Source organism: Kogia breviceps, chromosome 1, assembly GCF_026419965.1.
Source record: "Kogia breviceps isolate mKogBre1 chromosome 1, mKogBre1 haplotype 1, whole genome shotgun sequence".
NCBI classification, from domain to species: domain Eukaryota; kingdom Metazoa; phylum Chordata; class Mammalia; order Artiodactyla; family Physeteridae; genus Kogia; species Kogia breviceps.
This window is the reverse complement of record NC_081310.1, coordinates 124,623,955-124,637,504: the sequence shown is the minus strand read 5'-3', so window position 1 is coordinate 124,637,504 and position 13,550 is coordinate 124,623,955. Positions and strand designations below refer to the sequence as shown.

Genomic DNA, 13,550 nt, shown 5'->3' with positions numbered 1-13,550 from the left:
ATCACACACAGGAAAGGAATCTAAATTGACCTCTAAATTTCTGCTGCTTTCAGGTAATAAAAACCTAACACTCTGGGCTCTAAACAAAATCTCTGTCAAAATGGACAGTTACTTTGAGATCTAGTCAGAAAAGTCAGGCTGGGGAAATCAGTCAACATTTTTCGTTACGGTGGTAGTGTTTTTGGTTTTGTTTTCATTGTGCTTTTTTGTATAGTTCTGTTTTCCCTGCTATTGATATATCAGGCATCCAATCATGAAAAACAATGTCCATGTCACTAAAATGGCCTCCGGGCTTCCAGTATATCTACATTGGAGTTAAACATCTGTGAGAAGATGTGACAGCACACCCTATAAAAGGTATTATTGAGTCATACAGACTTTCTGTAATAACCAAACAGTAAAGAATACAGCCTTTTAAAGGTCTCCTCATGGCTGATCTCATGACTCAAAGATAAGACACTGTGCTGCAAGGTAAGTAATAAAATCTGGTGGGTACTCTGGGCTAGCTTGTGACAAATCATATCAAAGTATTATTAAAGAAAGAACTTGAGACCCAAGACTATTATTGATTCTTGACAGAATTTCTTATAAATAAAGTGCTGCAATCAGGTCCTGGACTTGCCAAGGTCCTGGTAGAATTCTTCCTATTATAGGGGAGGCTGCAAAATAATAACACACCATTAGTGAGAGCCAAACGTCTCTGTGTGCAGTGCCACAAGAATGGGTCATGGTCAAAAGAGAGCTAGTAAGAAGACAATTGCCAAATGCCTTTTAAGGCACTTTTTGCTGATCTCTTTTTGAAATGGGAAAAGCTGCCTCCGAGCTTCCATGGGAAGTCTGTGCCCTGACTGTTTTAGCAGAATGAATCTGTGACCCTTCCCAGCTCTAAGGACACACCTCCATTAGTGTCCATATTCTTACAGGGAAGAGCCTGATACAGTCAACTGAAATGACAGGGTGATAAATATAAAACCACTATCATCAATAAGACTGGAATGTAAAAGCACTTAGTTTCAGCCTAAGTAACTCGCAGAAAGTTTGGTTTCAAGAACCAGTGCGTCATCCATCACTACTCTACCTTCTGTTGACAAAGTAATTGTAAGATATCTAGAATGGAGGTTCAATATGAGCTGACATTTTTGAAAGGAGGAATTGTGTGCCGTACTTACTCATTAAATGTATTTTTCCTCCACTAAAGATGTTTCCTTTTTTAGTTTATGTATGAATAACTTCAACTAAAGTTTCCTTGACACCCTGACTTTGCTCTGAATAGCACCTATGTTCATTAACATAAAACCTGAAAAAAAATAATTTTAATGTAGTTTTTTTTAACACTTCAAAAGCCTCTAACAAATTGATCGAGCACAATTATGCATCCTAAAGGGAATTATAAAGAGATCACAGAAGGTTGAAAAGTTTTAGTTAAAAAAAAACTTCTGGGTGAAAAAGAAAAGAAAAATAGGCAGTTAATGTGAAACTTTGATGCACATTGAATGTAAGTAAACTTAGGCATTTTTAAATTTTTCTATAAATGCAGTGTTCACAGAGAAGAATAAACAAGAACCCATAGCAAGATGAGGCTCAGATAATTTGACAGAATGAGGTATATATTTTATTAGTGTGTGGACTTTGGAGTCAAACAGACCTGGGTTTGAATTTCTGCTCTGCCACTTACTATCTGTATGATGATGACAAAGTTACTTTTTTTCTTTCTAAGACTCAGTTTCCTCATTTATAACTTATGTGAGAATTAAATAATACAACTTTTAAAGCATTTAACATTCTGTTTCACACATACAAAGGATTTAATAATTTAGTCCTCCCTATCTTCATTCTAAGTATTGATAAATAGTGAGATGGCCAGTTCTTCTTTTCTTAAATACTACAGAATTTTTTTTGGAAGAACAAATTATCCTGTTTAAAGTTCTAGGACAGAAATAGGAAAAAACTTTCTCTTATAATGGGTGCATCAACTTAGGTGGAAATTTCTACCCCTGTTCACCTGCAAGGGTGAAAAATTCTTGGAATTTCTTTGCTCTCTATATTGTTCTCAATTCTATTGCTTTTTGCAAAGTTCAGTTAAATCCTATTTTCTCCAAGGAGCCATTCCAGATTCTTCCACATGGTTTTCCACCCCCCTAGTGACATATTGTTTAACTTAATTTCCACTATACTGTGAGTTCCTGAAGATCAGTGTCTTATTTGCCTTTGTACCCTACAGTACCTAGAGCTGGTCTTTTCTGATGGTGAACACTCAAGAAATGTGCACTGATTGGATCAATTATACTTCAATAAAAATAAATACATAAATACATACATACATAAAGAAATGTACATTGAATGTCTATTGGTTTGCTGTCCTGTAAAACCAGACTAAGGGTAAAGTCCCAGAACCTGGAATAAAATCCTTAAGCAGCTGAACCATGGAACTAGTCGTTTTACATTTTGCAAATATGATCATTGTGACCACCATGCAGAGCTGCTGAAAGTCAAACAAAACCACTTACTGATCCCCAAAGTTTTATGAATAAGGGATATGCAAGAGAAATTAAAGGCTGTACATAAACCTTTGAGAAACTAGCTATCTCACTGAGAAAATATACATGAGGGGCATGTTAAAAACATACCACCACCATATGTAGTTTATAAATCTTAGTCTGCCAGGCAATAAACCTCAGCAAATATGTTCCTGGTTGCCCCAAGCCATTGTATACAAGTTATAGTGCAGAGAGTATATCAGTAAAACTATACTGGACCTGTTGCTCTGCATGAGGCGATTTATACTTGGCTAGAATGTCCAGGTGAACAGGACAAGTCTGCTCTCTTTGTTTCAAGTGACAGCACTTCCTAGTGGCCAAGTACCTGAGCTCTGGAGACAGTTAACCTTGGTCAACTTGCCAGGTCTCTCTTTTTTATCAGTGTGATCACGGACAAGTCACTCAATCTCTCTGTGTTGTACTTTCCTCATCTGCAAAATGAGAGTAAAAATAGGATCTTCCTCATAGCATTTGGGGAGAGGAGGAGATTAAATTATTAAATTCAAGAGAAGCACTTAGGGCTTCCCTGGTGGCGCAGTGGTTGAGAATCCGCCTGCCAATGCAGGGGACACGGGTTCGTGCCCCGGTCCGGGAAGATCCCACATGCCGCGGAGCAGCTGGGCCCGTGAGCCATGGCCACTGAGCCTGTGCTTCCGGATCCTGCGCTCCGCAACGGGAGAGGCCACAACAGTGTGAGGCCCGAATACCGAAAAAAAAAAAAAAAAAAAAAAAAGAGAAGCACTTAAAAAAGTACCTAGCCCAAAGTGAGAACTCAATAATACTATCTATCATTAATTGCTTCCTGGAAAGCAGCATATTTTGGAATGAACACCATTTACTAAGGCTCTTGATTTCTTGGCAAAATTCATTCTCCCAAATTTATGAGCTCACCTTATGCCATATTGCTGGTTGGATTTTCCCTGTACTCTAAATTATATTGGCCTCATGGATTAAAGCTGCAAGGACGTGGAGGAGAACAAGGGATCAGGGCCTGGGAGTGCTATCTAAAGCAACTTTTACTTAGCAATTGGTGAGAATTATGAAAAGGGGGTGGTGAAGGGGGTTGATAGCACAGAGAATATCAATCATTTAACTGAGAGCATAGGGCAGGGAACTACAGACATTAAGTGTGCTTTGCCCTCGTTATAGTAACAATTTGCCATGTATATCTATTTACTTTTATATCTATTTACTTCCAAAAGCTCTCCACTACAGGTTTTATTATCCCTATTTTAGAATTGAGAAAACTGAGACTCTGGGATGTTAAGTGACTTAGCCAGGATCAGACAGATAGCACGTGTTGAATTCAGGATCAGAATCCAAGTCTGACTTCAAACTCTAGTCTTTCAAAGATACTCTTCCCCCAATGAAATAGTTCTCAAAGTAAGAGAAAAATTGCTTTGCCAGGAATCAAATTTAGGACCTACTTTCACCCTGCCCACAGAGCCGTCAGTAAATTTTCTCTAGAATCTAGTGAGCAATTGGCTTTAACCAGAATCCAGTCTATGTGTCATTTGCACTAAGGAGAGAACCTCTGATTCTTCACCATGATACTTTCTCTGCCCCAATGCAAAATTTAAAAGACAAAAATCAAATACTCTTTTGCTGTTTAGATGCTCTGTTTCTGCCTTCAGCTGTAGCACTTGGGTCCCTGGAGCACTTGAACCCATTTATTTTCCATCTGTTTCTTGCCTTCCTAAAGCAGCTTTATTGGACCCCAGAAGGCTTTGCTTCTCTCAATTGGAGAGAGGAGAAGCACTCAAAGACACACAGGATGCACCAGAGACTTTGCAGGTAGTCAAGGAGGATAAACAGTTTCAAGAGTCCAGGAATGTAGATATCTGATCCTGTAGCACTTTCGACACATGTTGGCCTGGCTGACTTTTGGCTGCAGGATAACAATTCAAGACCTGTACCTAGGAGTCCATTTTAAGGGGCGGGGGAGCTGACTCTGCCATCCAGGGTGTGATGCTTCGGTTGCTGCTAAGAAATCGAAAAGACATACAAATTGGTGGAGGGTGGATTTTCATGCATAAGGTTAAAATGTAAAGAAGAGTTTGAAATGCCACAGGGCTGCAGAGTACTCAGAAGTCTTGGCGAATCAATTTTCTCCCTGAGGATGGCCTCAGGCCTATCCCTCTGAAGCAAGAACATTTTGTACCATTGACTGATTGCTCCTGGGGAAAAATTGCCCTATGAAACTCTGGAAGGTGTTTCCCTAGAGCCATGCCAGGTTTAATGGCTACTGTTTGGATCCAGTTAGGACTGGCTTGGGAAATTTGGAGAATACAAAATCAGCAGGGGTGGGAAGATGCAGTAGAAAGCAAAGGGGACTCATTCATAGCTTTTCAGAGGGCAAAGGGGACTCAACCATAGCTTTTCAGGTATCTGGAAACAGAGCTCACTCCTGACTTCTCTTACTCCAAATTGTTATGATAGCCAACTATACTACCTATTAAGGTTTTAATGTGGCACCAATAAGTGAAAACCGGCTTAACAACTAAGAATTATAGTTGATATAAAATGTTTGAATTTGCTAATAACATATACTAAGTTATTAGACAGATGAGATTTAAAATGACTAAGGTAAGAAATTGGGTTTATAATGGACACATTAATAGACCACTAAACTGACTTTAAAGGCTCTGGCAGGCACAGTCAAGACACCATATATATAACAACTCCATCTATCTTGAGCTTTCTCATCATGTCACCTAATAGAATTTCAAACACTATTAGCACACTGATGAATGCTTATTATATATTACCCATGCATGCTGTCTTTTGAATTAAAAGACAAGAACAGGCATCTGCTACTTTATTGGATTGGGTCACTTTCCTTATTTTGATGCTGAAATGCTAAGTTTACTTCTCCAGATTGTTTGAGGAACTTTCTTCTAATTTCAGAAAAACCTTTTTGTGACCAGAATGACCATGGTTCTGACTAGATAAATATTCAAAACAGCTTGAGAAAGAGACATCCAGGACAGTTTCTGCTAGACTGAACTGAGCAATGGCTTAGAGACCAGGCCTAATTTGCCATTGCTAGTTCTGCCAGGCCAAGGATGATCATCATTCTTTTACTGACCAAATATTTTTCTGAGCAACTACTTTAAGTGGGGCACCATTCTAGTTACTGAAAATACGGTAACAAACAAAATGTATCTGATCTGTGCCCTCGTGCGGCTTAAGGTTTTGTGGGAAAGATAGCCATTACACAAATAACAACAAAAATAGCTAATTATAACATACTTACCGTGTGGGACCTTTGGAAGTGGGAGAGAGTCCAATAATACTTCTCTGAGGTATGACAGTTAATCAAAGTCTGACTCATACATTGCATTTAGTCAAATAATAAAATGGAAGAAAAGGATATATACAAAATGCTGAAGCAGAAAAGAGCTCTTTTATTCACCAAAAGAAGAGGAGTAGGATTAACAGAGACCATTTCATGGAGAGTATTGTAAAGATTTAGGGTTTTGTTTCAGGAGCAATAGGAGGTCATTGAAAAGATTTAAACAGAGAAGCCACGTGGTTAAATTTGAGCTTTTAAAGATACTGCCATTATGGCTGCATGGAAAATGGATTGAAGGGATCAAGAGAGACAGCTCGAAGTGTAATTAGGAAGTGGTTTCAGTGATCCATGTGTGAGATGATCAAGGTCTAAGTCAGTATTAGAATGCTGACAGTGGAAACAAAGAGCACTGGAAGGCATCAAGATACATTTTGAAAGTAGGATCAATAAGACCTGTGATGTATAGGATAGAGGGATGGAGAGAGAGGCAGTTGTCAAGAATGACTCCCAGGTTTCTGGTATGAGGAACTGAATGGATAGAGATGCTCTTTAAACACCTGAGCTTATGGTAGAGACATAAATCCACAAGGAAATTCCATTAAAAGTACATCAATCCCTTGTCTATTGCAATAGCTTAATTTTCTGGAAGCCTCATTGATGGAGAACTTAGTTAAGTTAGAGATAACACTTCCATGGGAGTCAAAATAGATATCATAAAATTTATGAGATAAAATTGTGAACCTTAATATAGGAAAGCCCCTTAACCTCTCAATCAAAACCACCTTTTACTCTTCCCTTAAACATAATGTATTGAACTTTCTCATATAGCACATAAGTGGCCATAGAAATAATGACATAAAGCAATATACAGAAACAAGTGAATGACTCCACAAAGTAAGTAGAAACATTCACAAGAATGTGGAAACAAAATGAGAGTATATAATTTGCAATGTGAAAAGGCATATATGGGGAGTTTTCATTGTTTTGATCATATTTGACCAAGAAAGATATTCTTTCTCTCAATTTTCCCCCTATGCCTTGACTCATTAAAATAATTTCTATTATTGCTTTTATTTCTCCCTTTTATTTTTGTTCTTTTAGTTCCCCCCTCCCTTTCCCTGCTCATCTTATCTTTGCTGTGCACTTTTTCCTTGGAAATTACAAAATTAGACTTTCATTAATTATAATTAGATCTATGAGAATAGACATAGTGAAGGTTGCAAAGTGTTTCTAAAAGGCAGCAAATACACAGAGAAAGACCGTAGGATCCTTCTGAATTTCCATTGAAGAATCACTAGGCTATAATCTTAAAATCATATAGACTCTTATTTACCTTTGTATCCCCAGATTTTAGCACAATACCTAGGAATATTGATTTAAAATTTATTTAGTGAATAGGTATAATGATTACCTAAGCAGATAATATTGAATTATCAGAAAGGGTGGTAGGGTCAATATGGCAAGGCCAGTTGTAAAGGTCATGAATGGGAAGGCAACTTAAACAAAAATTACAAAGAAAGGCTTTAGATTAGATACTAGAAGGCTTTTCTTATTGTCAGGGTAAAATATCTTTTTCATGTTACATCACCCAAGAAGATTGTGGCATCTCTTTCCTGTGGCATTTAATTTAGTTTGATATTTTTATTATAGAATAAATAATATTACAGTAAATTGAAATAAAAAAACATGAACCCAAATCCCTAGAAACTTAACAAATTAAGTTAAATTCCCATTTATGTGATGTTTTTCCTAGTGCCTGTCTACACAATCACACACACACACACACACAAATACACAAACTGAGTAGTACCTTATAAGTGGTAATCATAGTGTATAAACGTTAAGGGTTTTGATTTTTTTATGTTAATATTATATCATAAACTTTGTATATAATGTTCACAATTATAATTTTATTGACATTAAAAATTCCATCAATTTGAAAATGATGATCTGAGCACCTATCCACATTTCAGAAGATACACTGAAATAAAAAAATATATCAAAAGGAATATTTCAAAATCAATTAATATATTTGTTCATTAATTCAACAAATATTTATTGAGTGCCAATCATATACTAGACACTTTTATAGACTTTGGGTACATAATGGGAATAAGAATTGATCTTTGATCTCATGCTGATTACAGTCTAATGAGATGGGAGACATTCTTCCTGAGGAACCTCAGAAAGATTCAGTTCTGGAGCTGGCAGGCATGAAGATCAGAAATGCACTTTGGTGCATATAGTTCAGGACAATTAAGTAAAGGAATGTCTATAAAGCAGCTGGGGCTGTTGATCCCTCCACCAGGGTACAGAGTAGCATTTGCCTCCGTCTTAATTTAGTACTTAGGAACTGATTTCTAAACAAAGTGTTAGATTTACCTCAGAGGGTCTTTACTGGGAGACTGGGATTAAAGAAAGAGACCTGAGCTGGAGATAACTCTCAACCCACAGAACAGTCCAAAGCAGGGGTGGAGTTGGGGGATGGGAGGAAAGAGTGCTCCAGGCTGGCACAAGAATGAAGTAGAGAAAGCACTTTACTGTAGCCCCAGAGTAAATTCTCCCGTTCAGTGGTATGGTTGGGAGTACTGGACCTGCCTGCCTATCTCCTGCCCACACACTCCACAGGGAAGCCTGATTGTTACAAGCACAGCCCCCTGTCAGCCTTACCAGGAAGAGGAAGAGTCTTTTGGCAAATCAAATAGAGGAGTGACAACAAAAACCTTGCCATCAATTTATGCTAATTACATGGTCCTCATTTACTCATGTTAATACCTACCTAACCAATAGCATTAAAGAGGGTTATCCAAAGTAAACAAATAGAACAAATAACCCGAGGGAAATAGAACTAGCATAAGCTACAGAAGGGAGCCTAAAAGAAAATCTAATTCGTATCTTGGGAGATAGTCAAGAAGATATTACATCCCTGAGTACATTTAGACCACTCTAAGAGATAAGTAATAAGGAAGTTGAACAGATTATTCAAAAACTAAATAAAATTTCTAAAACTTAAACAAACCAATTGAAGAATCCAATAATGAATGAACATGGTTGAAAATGAATTTGGGTGATTTGGAAGATAAAACTGAGAAACACCTCCCAGAACTAAGTAATAAGAGAATAGAAACCATGGGGCAATATAAAAGACACGAAAGTTCAATGCAGAATAGACCAAAATAACTAATTAGAATTCCAGAGGAAAATATTATGTTCTTTTCCACAGTTGGGAGATATAATCAAATAAATTATAGAAGAAGATTTATCTGGGCTAAAGGCATAATTGATTAGGCAAATTGAAACAAAGACTTAGATGCATTTTCATGAAATTTCAGAACTTAAGAGCAATGAGAAATTCTAAGATGTCCCAGAGGGAAAAAAATCAATTATTTACAAAGGTTCAAAAATAAGATTGACATCATGCTTTTTAATTAGGAATGAAAGCTAGCAGGTAACTATCAATCCTATTGGAAATCTCACCCAACCTTGAGGATGTATTCCAGCAAAACAAAACGGAAATCCTGAAACGTATTTAAAAAAATGGAATTGAAGCACAGTTGTACCAATACAGGGCAGCAAAAAGAGAAGACAGCTGTGTAGCAAGCCTAATAAGCAATGAATAAAATTAGTGAGAGTGCTATGTGAAGAAGGTCTTTAATAGGCAAGCCAATTCTATTACAAACCACACTATTCAAAAATTGATAAAATTAAATCCCGTGTTTTTTCCCTTTCTCGGTGAGGAACATATAGGCATTTAGCAGTTATAGTATAAAACAGATGCAGTGAAAGCCATAGTCCTAATAACAAACACACTATGAGGTGCACGGCTAAGAAATAAGAATCCACTTGCTACTGTTGCTTAGAATAGACATTCTCCATCAAGTGGTAGAAATTAAGTGACATAGATTAACATAATCTTCTCTGTGGATCCAATCACTTCACTTAGATCTGTGGAGAAGGATATGTGCATTACAATGATATTATATATGTGTTTATTTATTTTTAATTTATGCAATCAACTTAAAGCACAGCAGACAATTATAATTACCAATTGTGTAAACGTAATAGTATGGTTAACAGGAGTTGAAATGTGGAGGAAGAGAAGGAGGAAAATAGATGGAAAAAGCTAGGTTCATTAATTATCTTGCTTATCTAATGAGGAGTCAATAGATACTCTCTAAATTGGCAGATAAAGAAAAATAAAGGCCTAGATATTTCATTTAGTTATAAATGTAACTGCTAGAAGTACAAATAACATAACTAATAAAACTGAGAGATAAAAGTGCATCAAAATACTAACATTTTATAGTTTGACATAAATAGATAGAATCTAAAGTTGATAAATCAAGAAATAGATATATAAGTATATTATTTAGAATTTACATAGTAATTCATGGTGGATGAACCTTGACTATCATTACAACCTTGTTATAGTTTTCTTTTCAGCAGAGGACTCAGGAAAATAGCTCTCAGTAATAAGTAATAAAAGGGCTCATAACTGTGATTCAATTTTATGTCATATCTCCAGGAGGAGAAGATTGCCCATGGTTTTTGTGCTGCTGCCTGATTTTAATTCCCATGTGAAGCAGAAACTGATAGAATGCCCAGTTATGATGCAATGAGGACCAAAGGAGAACTGTCTTAAGAAGAAGAAACAACTGGTGGTATAGGAATTTTCAAAGGAAAATTAACTCCTCTGGGAGTACAAAATGCACTATGAAGACCGTGTATCCAAAGTTTTGATTCTTGGTAATATGTTCTGAATATGACACAGAAGAAAGGCTCTTGTTAGGGTTTTTCAAAGTTCAGGCATGCTTCTCATGCTTTGGAACTTGAGTTTTGCTAGTTAGGCCACTTTTTTTAATCCAAATACACTTAACTGATTTTGAGAAAAGATTTCATTTGAGACAATGATATTCATCAATCAAATGCAATGGACAATTCAAATGACACTTTAAAGAAAATCCAAGTCTGCTGTTGAGGCCCTCCCTCTTAAGAATATTTGGCAAAGAAAGGCTTAAAAAGAGACTGTGTCCAGATGCTCAGGGCATAATGTATTAGGCACATATCACCAGCAGTTGTGAACACTTACGGCTGTGATCTTTCTTGCTACCATACATGGCATCAATGTGCAGTAGTGTGAAGCCAGACAGACCAGAGGACAGATTATGTGTCCCTCATGAGCTGTGTTACTTTTGGCAATTATAAACCCTCTCCAAATCTCATTTTACTCATCTGTAAATTGGACATATTGAAGATAATCAGACAAAACCTACCTTCCTCATTGATTTGTTATAGTACTTAAATGAGATCATTTGTTAAAAGTTCTTTGTAAATTTTAATGTGCTCTGCTTATTACTACTCTTATTATCATCTACACCATTGTGGGATAGATTTTAAGAAAACTCTTCTCTTTGGCCTGTTCTTCCCTCTTTTGCTTTTGTCTAGCACTGAGTATACTGATGATATGATTTCAGAAAGTTATGCCAGCTCATTTGTTTTACTGCTCCCAGATCAAAGACGCTCCTCAAATCGACCACGCCAGTGAGATGGAATTTAAGCTTCCTTGTTAAAGCATAACATAAGAGTTCCAATTCGGAATCTTAGCAGTTGGCTACTTAAGCCAACCTCACATTTGGTAGTTCCTTTTTCCACCCGTCATTTCCAAGTCCTTCATCTTGTATTATTTCTGAACACGTCTCTCTCTACAGTCAATGGCTTGAAAATTTCTCTCTTTGGTTTACTGGTCCCTTTGGCCTCTTGTCTCTTACCTGTTCTCTTGCATCATCAGTAATCAATCAGTCATTAGATGCTTAATAAATTATCAGAATACCTTTCACACAAAGCAATTACTGATTGGTCTTTACAGGGAAAGTCATATTTTGATTAAATTGGACTTATGGCTACAGATAGAAAATATACCTTTTCTGATAGTCACATTTCCAAGTCAAACGAAGAATGCATCTCCAGTCATTTTCTCATCTCATTAGCCATTCAGAACTATGAATTTTATAATATTTAATTATCTATATATTTCTCTAGTAGCTAAATGAAGTAAAATGAGAGGTAATAGTCTATTACTTTTATTAGGTTGCAACACTGCACCAAGCACTGTAGAGAGCACCAAAGAATGTGAGTTATTTTAGAAGGTAAGTAAAGAAGAACTGAAGTACCCTAATCCCGCTTACCATTGGTTAATTTTATGCAATGTAACATTTTAAAATAAAAAGAGAACAAAGAGAGTTTTGTTGTGCATGCATCTGTGTGCTTTTTGCAAGAAGCATGTGCTAATTTTGAAACACGACAACATATTAATTGCATAAAACATTACTTTTGGATGCTGTATATCTAATGAACAAATAATTATAAGAGTGCTCTGGGACTCAGTTGGCAATTCTCTTCTTTATCTATACCCACCCCCTAAGTGATCCTATCTAGTCCTGTGGTTGTAAATACCACCTCTATACTCCTAAACCCCTATTTATACTTCTTATCCCAACCAGTCCACCATGCATATGTCCAAATATCCACCCAGCTTTACACATGGATACTTAATAGTCATGTCAAACTTAACCTTTACAAACAGACAGATCTCCTAGTTCCCCTCTCTAGCTGCTCTTTTTACAATGGTTCTCCTCTCTGTGCAGGGCACGAACAGTCATCCAAAAGGCTGATAGTAAAACCATGACTCGTATCTTTCTCTTATTCCCCACATTCAAGGTATCAACATATCGTGTCAGATATATACTTAAAATATTTCCCAAATTAGACAACTTCTCACTACCTCTGTACATTTAACCCCAGTCCTAAACACCATCGCCTTTTACCTGACACTAGCAATGGTGTCCTAATAGGCTTTCCTGCCTCCATTAAGATCCTATACAGTCTCTTCTCCACGCAGCAGCTCACTGACTTTTTAAACATTAATCAGACCAACGTTTTTCAAAGCCTTCTTGGGTTATGTAAAATAAAATCTGAAATATTTTCCACGGCCTACATGGCTCTCTGTGAACTTGTTCTAACTAGCTTTCTGTTATTCTCTCACTGTCTTTCCTCCTCATGCCTACTGAAACCTACCTAGGCGTTTCCTAAATTTGTACTTGCTGTTCCCTGTGTCTAGGGTGACCAGACATTCTGGTTTGCCTGGGGTTGCAATTAATGTCAGCTGATATGATGTTTCATTTGGTTTGATATTATGAGTCCCTGACTGCAGTTGCTTCATATTAGCTGGAATAGGTTTGGTAAGCTTCCACTTTGTACTAAATGCCAGTTCTTGGCATGGTCTTATCTGTAGTGTGTGAGTAATGTGTGCAGTGGACCAAGTTTTCACTTTAACATGTGGTGAAATATGAAAGATGACCAAGAACATTCCGTCACACTTATTTCCAAATGCGGTATAATTAAGGCTTCCATTTCAAAGGAGCATGCAGGGGTCTTGCAAGCACATAGCTGGGGACATCTCACTTCTGTTCTCAGGTGGTGCTGAAGGAAATATATGACGCCACCTACTCTGCCAGCCATTGGTGTACAGGAGCCCCAGCCCCAGCCTGTGAGATGCATAAAGGCACCAGGTTGCCTGTCAGGGATCAGTGAGAAATGAGGGAAATATGGTTTAGATATACATGAAATATATGCAGAAAATAAGACTAAGTAAGCAGTTCTTCTATAGAGCATATAATGTATAAGCTGAATATCCTTAGTAGAGAGATTTTGTTATTTCT

At 37.0% G+C, this 13,550-nt stretch overlaps 1 long non-coding RNA gene across 3 annotated transcripts in view; it reads right to left on the bottom strand.

The window, feature by feature from the left end:
• The window catches only part of LOC136794686 (uncharacterized), a 230,674-nt gene that overhangs the window by 108,619 nt on the left and 108,505 nt on the right, over window positions 1-13,550 (bottom strand). The window lies entirely within an intron of this gene.